Raw genomic sequence first — 8,668 nt, 5'->3', positions numbered from 1 at the left:
GCTGAAATGCAATGGTGTGATTTGGGCTCACCGCAACCTCCACCTACCAGGTTCAGGCAATTCTCCTGCCTCAGCCTCCTGAGTAGCTGGGATTACAGGCACACACCACCATGCCCAGCTAATTTTTTGTATTTTTAGTAGAGACAGGGTTTCACCATGTTGACCAGGATAGTCTCGATCTTTTGACCTCGTGATCCACCCGCCTCGGCCTCCCAAAGTGCTGGGATTACAGGCTTGAGCCACCACACCTGGTCACCAGTTTTCTTCCATTGGATATCACCCTACTTTCTGAGAAACTCCAAGTGAAGGTTTTACTAATGATAGTCTATGTTTTGTTCAGAGGTCTCAAATTTATAACTCTTTTAAACTCTCAATCAGGTGGTCAAAAATTGACACAATTGTTCATGGAGTAAATATCTTAGGATTTGCAGGCCATACAATCTCTGTGACAATGACTAAACTCTAAGGTTATAAAGTCAAACTAGCCACAGAGAATATGCAACCAAAGGGGCATAATCAGAGGTATTGATGGGACTTTGGGGAGACTCCTCAGATGGAGCTACCACAGTGGTGTGAGCCACTACTTTGCCCTTGCATTTTTCCTCCTTCTTGCTCTTTGAAATGTACATAGTTTTTGGTGCAGGCTGGTGCTCCTACAGCCATCTAGTGCCAGAGACAGCCTACAGGATAAAACCCCTCTATCAAAACATCGTAGCAGATAAGGGTGCCAAGAGGGCTGACTAGAAGGAGCGACGGTGTGTGGCTTTCAGGGAAAGAAACAAAGGGGGAAAGTAAATACAGCACCTTCAACTGAAACACCCAGGTATTCGCACTGGGACTAATGAAGAATGGGGAAAGGCGAGGCACGGCAACCGCTCACCCAGAAGTAACACAAACCCAAGGGAACCTGCCCTGTTCAGGGAACTGGTGAGTAAGTGTGTAACCCTGGGAAACCACACTTCTTCCATGGATCTCTGCAACCTCAGTTCAGGAGATTTGTTTATGAACCCATTCCACCAGGGCCTTTGGTCTGACACACACAGCTACATGGTCTTGGCAAAACAACTGCTGAGACACAAACAGAATCTCTGGAGCTTTACATACTTTGGCTCTGGGATCTCTGGAAAAGATGACTGCCACTCAGACAAGGTGGGAGATTGGACCTCCATAAACACCCTAGAGAGGAAGCTGAATCCATGAGCCTGAGCGGTGTCAGTCTGTGGGCCCCATTTCCATGATGCCTCACATGATACGACTCATTGACTTGGAATTCCAGCCAGCCCCCAGCAACGGTGTTGCACCTACTTGGGATGAAACAGCAGAGTTCCCGGAGGCAGGGGTAGGCTGCCATGTTTGCTATTTGAATGACTGAGCCATTCCAGCCCGGACTTAGGAGAGTCCAAATAAAACTGACGATAGATGGAGGGAACCCTCAGCACAGCACAGTGGCTCTACCAAAATGTGGCCAGAGAGCTTCTTGAAGTGGGACCCTGACACATTTTTTTATCTAACAGTGGGGCCATCTGCCAGAGCCTCCAGACAGCCCCTTTCATATTCTCCAGCAGACAGAGTTTTGGTTTCTTCCTGGATGCAGTGCCCAGTGGAAGGAGTGGGCCCCCATATGTGCTGTTTGGACAACTCAGCCATTCCAGCCTGTGGGCGTAGGAGAATCCAAATCATTCAGGAGCAGAAGAGGTATCCTAGCACAGCACAGTGGCTCCATCATAATGTCATCAGCCTGCTTCTTTAAGTGAGACCCTGATATGCTCCTCACCTCTGGGTGGGCCAGATGTTGTCTGGCCAACAGAGGTTTAAAAACTTTCTGAGAGTTCCTAGAGAAAGGAGTGGGCTACCATCTATGCTGTTTCAGCAACTTAGCTCTTTCAGCCTCTCGGCTATGGAGAGCCCAACCTGATGAGGGGTAGAAATGATATCAGCACAGCATAGCTGATCTACGAAAGTGAAGCTAGGCGGCTTCCTTAAGTGGGTCTCCAATCCTGTTCCTCTTTACTGGGTGAGACCTACCAACCAGGGTCTCCAGGCACCTCCTACAGGTGTGTTTACGCCAGCAACAGGTCCGCACCTCCCCTGGGATGGAGCTGCCAAAGTGATGGGCTCCTATATTTCTGGTTTTACAGACTTCGTTGGTGATACTTGCAGTTACTGGGAAATGTGAGGTGACTAGAGACTGGAGTAGAAGCCCTACAAACTGCAACAGCCCTACACAAAATAGCCAAAGTGTTAAAAGGAAAACAAACGAATAAACAAAAAATAGTCCAAAGGTAAGCAACCTCAAAGATTAAAGGTAGGTAAGCACACGAATGTGAGAAATAATTAGCTCAAGAATAGTAAAAACTCAAAAATCAGAGTGCCCCCTTTCCCCAAAATGACCACATTTCCAGCAAGGTTTCAGAATAAGGCTGAGATTGAGACAGCTGAAATAACAGAAGTAGATTCCAGTATGTGGATAAAAATGAACTTCACTGAGCTAAAGGAACATGTTCTAACTCAATGCAAGAAAGTTAAAGATTGGTCGGGCGCAGTGGCTCAAGCCTGTAATCCCAGCACTTTGGGAGGCCGAGGCGGGTGGATCACGAGGTTGAGAGATCGAGACTATCCTGGTCAACATGGTGAAACCTCGTCTCTACTACAAATACAAAAAATTAGCTGGGCATGGTGGCACATGCCTGTAATCCCAGCCACTCAGGAGGCTGAGGCAGGAGAATTGGCTGAACCCAGGAGGCGGAGGTTGCGGTGAGCCGAGATTGCGCCATTGCACTCCAGCCTGGGTAACAAGAGTGAAACTCCATCTCAAAAAAAAACTATACCTGTAAGCCTCAGTGACACGTATGCCACAAGGAAAACTTTCTCTTCCTCTCCCCCAACTAATCCACAACAACATAATGTCAACAAGTCACACAGTCTGCCTCCCCTACGTCCAGGAAGCCACAGGGAAAATGGAGTGCAAAGGGACCATTCTCTGTGTCACTGATAAGTGATGTTCAATAGGAAACAAGAGACATGAGGGGACAAGAGACACCCAAATGTAGGTGACAAGTTTAGTGTCTCCCCTTTGTTTTCCTGCTTCAGGTATTATCTGCATCTTCTGCTCGTTTCATGATAAGGAAGGAAGCAGCAATAGCGTGCCTACTGTGGAAATGTTGGACTACTCATCAGCCATCACGAAACTCAATGTAGGAGTTTACATAACCCTGGGAAGCTTCAGAACCTGGTCTCCTAACACACACATCTAAGATTTCTAAGGATCTTGCCCAAGAAGTGGACTGTGAACCCTCAGGAGTTCACACAGGTTTTCTTTTTCTTTCTTTCTTTCTTTTTTTTTTTTTTTTTTTTTTTTTTTTTGAGACGGAGTTTCGTTCTTGTTACCCAGGCTGGAGTGCAATGGCACGATCTTGGCTCACCTCAACCTCCGCCTCCTGGGTTCAGGCAATTCTCCTGCCTCAGCCTCCTGAGTAGCTGGGATTACAGGCACACGCCACCATGCCCAGCTAATTTTTTGTATTTTTAGTAGAGACGGGGTTTCACTATGTTGGCCAGGTTGGTCTCGATCTCTTGACCTCGTGATCCACCAGCCTCGTCCTCCCAAAGTGCTGGGATTACAGGCTTGAGCCACGGCACCTGGCCTCACACAGGTTTTCTAGGGTCTTCACACTGCTAACCATAGTCATAGAAACTCCTACATTTCCTTTTAAAACAATTGTTTTCTCAATTATCTCTCTAAAATTGGCAAGTTTAGACTGCGCACAGTGGCTCATACCTGTAATCCCTGTACTTTGGGAGGCCGAGGCAGGTGGATCACGAGCTCAAGAGATCGAGATCATTCTGGCCAACATGGTGAAACCCCGTCTCTACTAAAAACACGAAAATTAGCCAGGCATGATGGCACACACCTGTGGTTCCAGCTACTTGGGAGACTGAGGTGGAAAAATTGCTTGAACCCAGGAGGCAGAGGTTGCAGTGAGCTGAGATTGTGCCACTGCACCCAGCCTGGCAACAGAGTGAGACTCCGCCGCAAAAAAACAAAAAACAAAAAACAAAAAAAACAAAAACAACAACAACAACAAAAAAAAAAAAAAACAAAACAAAAACAAAAACAAAAACAAAAACAAAAAAAACTAAACTATCTATATATCTATATATATACAACATAAAATTTACCATTTTAGCCATGTTAAGTGTACAGTTCAATGGTATTACTTACATACACATTGTTGTGCAACCCTCACTAACATCCATCTCCAGGACTTTTTCATCTTCTCCAAATAAACCTCCATACCCATTACAGAGTGATTTACTATTCTCCCCTCCCACAGTCCCTAGCAACCACCACTTAGGCCAAGATGGTTTAAGCATTCTGCAATTTTTCACTGCTCTTATTCTTTGTCTTGTATCCTACAATGTTCAACCGCAGTGGACTATGGATTAAAAACAAAAAGTCTAAGAACACTGATAAAGCCCAATTATCAATTAGAAGCATAAAAACAGTATCAAGTCAATCAGTTGGCATATAGTGAATATGCGAAGAATCACCATATCCAAATCGGCTTTGTAACTGTTAGAGGAAAGGCATTTCATATCTACGATGTGTTACTCCGTTGTAGATGTGCAGCTGAAACTGTCTGTGGTAACCCCCACAATGTAGAAACAAAACTTAGAAATTACAGGTAAGAGAAATCATTTTAGAGTGTAAAATGCAAAAATTCAAAACATTCGGTCCAGAAAGCATGTTTCTTTTACTTTTAAAAAATGTGGCCAGATGCTGTGGCTCACATCTGTAATCCCAGCACTTTGGGAAGCCAAAGCCACTGGATCACTTGAGGCCAGGATTTGAGACCAGCCTGGCCAACATGGCAAAACCTCATCTCTACTAAAAATACAAGAATTACCCAGGCATAGTGGTGCACACCTGTAATCCCAAATGCTCCAGAGGTTGAGGCAGCAGAATCACTTGAACCTGGGAGGTGGAGGTTGCAGTGAGCTGAGATTACACCACTGCACTCCAGCCTGGGGGACAGAGCAAGACTCCATCTCGAAAAAAAAAAAAAAAAGGTTTTAGGAAGTAATTAAAGTTTCAATTATACTTTAATGTATATTTGATCTCAAACTAAGCATAATATTTTATTAAATTTTTTAAACAAATCATACTCTTTCTTAATCAATTTAAATTAAGTACTGTACATCACCTATTAAATGAGAACGCATCTTTATATAAAATGGAGGTTATTCAATGTTAAAATTTATATTAGAGCAAGTTGTATAATAGTTGAATAATCTTGATATTAAAAATAGTTTACATAAATTTACTTTATGAGAGTTTATAAAAGTCATATTATTTTTTAAATTTCTGAGGGGGTTCACAAACTTGTATTACTCTGAAGTAAGTTTATAAATCATTATTATTGAGATAGAGTCTCACTCTGTTGCCCAGGCTGGAATACAATGGCACGATCTTGGCTCACTGCAGCCTTTGCCTCCTGGGTTCAACCGACTCTGCTGCCTCAGCCTCCTGAGTAGCTGGGATTACAAGTGTGTACCACCATGCTCAGCTAACTTCTGTATTTTTAGTAGACATGGGGTTTCACCATGTAGGCCAGACTGGTCTCAAACTCCTGGCCTCAAGTAGTCCACCCACTCGGCCTCCCCAGGTGCTGAAATTACAGGCATGAGCCAACGTGGCCAGCCCGAGTTCATAAATTTTTAGATGTTGAGAAACACCAGTCTAATATAAAAGTTTTTAAAATCAGACTTCAGTAATTTAAATGGCTTCTTGTCCCTGCCTTCCAAAGGAATTCAGTCTACCAGAGCAGACAGACTATGAAAAGTAATTGCAATGTAATAAGCCCATTATCAGGGAAAGAGAGGATTCTGCAGGAATATGCAGTGATTAGTCTAGGACTTAGCAAGGGGCTCCCAAAGAAGCAATAATGAAAGGATTAAAATTAGCTAGAAGAGGAGGACAAAAAGCGATCCGGCCCAGAGGGAACAGCATGTTCAAAGGCCCAAGTGAGTGAAAAGAAGGCAAGTGCAAGGGTCTGAAATAATCAAAGGAAGCCAGGGTACCCAGAGCATAGAATTGAAATGAGAAGATTAAAAAAAAAAAGCCCTGGTGAGTATTGCAAATAGTATGGAATAATATGCAAATAGTATTTAAAAAGTATGGACACATAGTGAGAATTAGATAAACAAACAACGTTTTTAAAAGCGTAAGTGTTCCCTTCCAACAGAGAGCCGAAGTAGAAGGAAAATGTGAGATTTCTCATTTTCAGAGGGCTCAAGCATTCTAACAATGTTCTAATCATGACTTCCTCAAGTTGAATCTTTCAAATACAGCAAAATGCAAATACAACCTCTGACAAAAGGCTAGCAGCCTAGTGATTCAAAGGTGAACAAGAAAATGACCACACAACCTGACCTTGCCAGTAGACCAGTCTCATTATTTAGATTTTAGAGGCTGCAGCAGGATCACTGTGAGAGTCAGAAGATTTGGGCCTCTGAGTTTCACTATCCTGCTTCGAGAAACAATGGTAAGAATTTATCCCTTGCCTACCCACCTCACACCATCTCAACCATATGTCTCAATAACATAAGTGGAAAAGATTTTACCAGCTGCATTGACCCAATCCACCAGAAAAAGACAAAATGCAGCAAGAAAATGCTTCATAATGTACAGTATGGCTAAAGCGATAAGGCTGCCTGATCATTTCACACTTCTGAAATACACATCCTACTGTTCAGACTCGTACGTGGGCATGTCCTGAATTTGCTTGAGTCGGGAAGAAAATCCAGAGCCAAATCAACTCGCAGTAAAAACCACTGAATTAAATAAAATAAAAACCAAATGAAAGACCTGCAAACTCAGCCCTTGAGTCAGTCTGGTTCCAGTCATGGGCCAGGCTTAGGCAGGATACAGCTGACAAAAGTGAATCAGCCTGGAGCTGGCAGACTCGGGGTCTGGACCCTGAGCACACTACATGACTTGCTTCGATAGCACTTTCATAGGATTTGTCATGATTTTACATGTCCCAAAAAGTTATTAGTGATTTTAAAGATCAATGAGAAAGTAAAAGCAAAGTGTTGCAAGTTCCATCACAGAAAATCATTTAAGTTTTTGTTTTTGAGACAGTCTCACTCCATCGCCAAGACCGAAGTGCTGAACATTATGGTCTTTAAACACAATAATCTAATCAATCACCATCACAACAAGAGCCCCACAACATAATCTGTTTCACTTACAAAAAGCACTGACATTTATAAAATTGTCATAGTCAATTTATAAAACTGTAATAGTAAATTATTTTTCTCAGAATAGTACTAAATTAACAATATGAAACAATAGACTGGTATGGTGGTTCATGTCTGTAATCCCAGCACTTTGAAAGACCGAGGAGGGCAGATCACCTGAGGTCAGGAGTTCAAAAGCAGCCTGGCTAACATGATGAAGCCCTGTCTCTACTAAAAATACAAAAATTAGTCTGGTGTGGTAATACACACCTGTAATCCCAGCTACTCAGGAGGCTGAGGCAGAAGAATCACCTGAACCTGGAAGTGAAGGTTGCAGTGAGCTGAGAACATACCACTGCACTCCAGCCTGGGTGGCAGATCGAGAGTCTGTCTCCAGGAAAAAAAAAAAAAAAAAAAAAAACAAATGCTTCATTTATCCTTAAACTTCACCTGTGTATATTGATAAATCAAGGAGTGCCTGTATTGAGCTTCTACAAAAGATTTTTTGAAGAGTTAAAGGAAGGAGCAGTTCCACCATTTTAAAAGATAAATTTTTAAAAGCTTAAAGATTAATCTGTGCCTTTAAAAAGGATTTCACAACTTTTTTTATCTGTTGTATTTGTTCTTGGCTGAGTAACTTCAGTTGTATTGTGAGTAAGAAGTTCTGGTCTGTAAAAACATAGTTGATATTTGTATCATAATAGAGCATTTAGAAGAAATCTTCAGGCCTTCCTTGCACAGCTATGCACTAATTATTATTATATTATTAAGACAGTCTTATTCTATCACCCAGGTTGGAGTGCAGTGGCATGATCTCAACACACTGCAAACTCTGCCTCCCAGGTTTAAGCAATTCTTCTCAGTCTCCTGAGTAGCTGCGACCACAAGTGCGCACCACCACACCCAGCTAATTTTGGTATTTTGGGTAGATATGGGGTTTTGCCATGTTGGCCAGGCTGGTCTCCAACTCCTGACCTCAGGTGATCCACCCACCTCAGCCTCCCAAAATAATGGGATTATAAGCATGAGCCACCCTGCCTTGCCAATAAACATGGCCAATTCCGCTTCATTTTATAGTTTAAAGACATCATTTTGGTGACTTCAATTTTGAAAATAACAATTTTCAGACATTCAGGTGAGACCACCTAGATGTCTCCAAAGTCATCCTTTTTATGAGATAAATATGCAAAAGTCACTTTTCCCCCCAAACCAGCTCAATTTTGTTTCTGAATCTTAGACGAACTGTCCCACAGCACGGCACGAAGCAGCTTGCTGTGTCATCTGAACCGTTCCTCTTCCTTATAACTCAGTCCCAACGAATAGACACAGATGCACAACCCCAGTCAGTAAGCAAGACTCTACCCACTTAAACGTTCCTTCCGTGAGTAGAAAGAGGCCTTCTGCTCCTACCCCCACACTCAAACCA

Source organism: Saimiri boliviensis (assembly GCF_048565385.1).
Source record: "Saimiri boliviensis isolate mSaiBol1 chromosome 19 unlocalized genomic scaffold, mSaiBol1.pri SUPER_19_unloc_1, whole genome shotgun sequence".
In the NCBI taxonomy this organism is placed as follows: Eukaryota; Metazoa; Chordata; class Mammalia; order Primates; family Cebidae; genus Saimiri; species Saimiri boliviensis.
The sequence above is the reverse complement of the archived record's forward strand: the minus strand, read 5'-3'. Positions refer to the sequence as shown.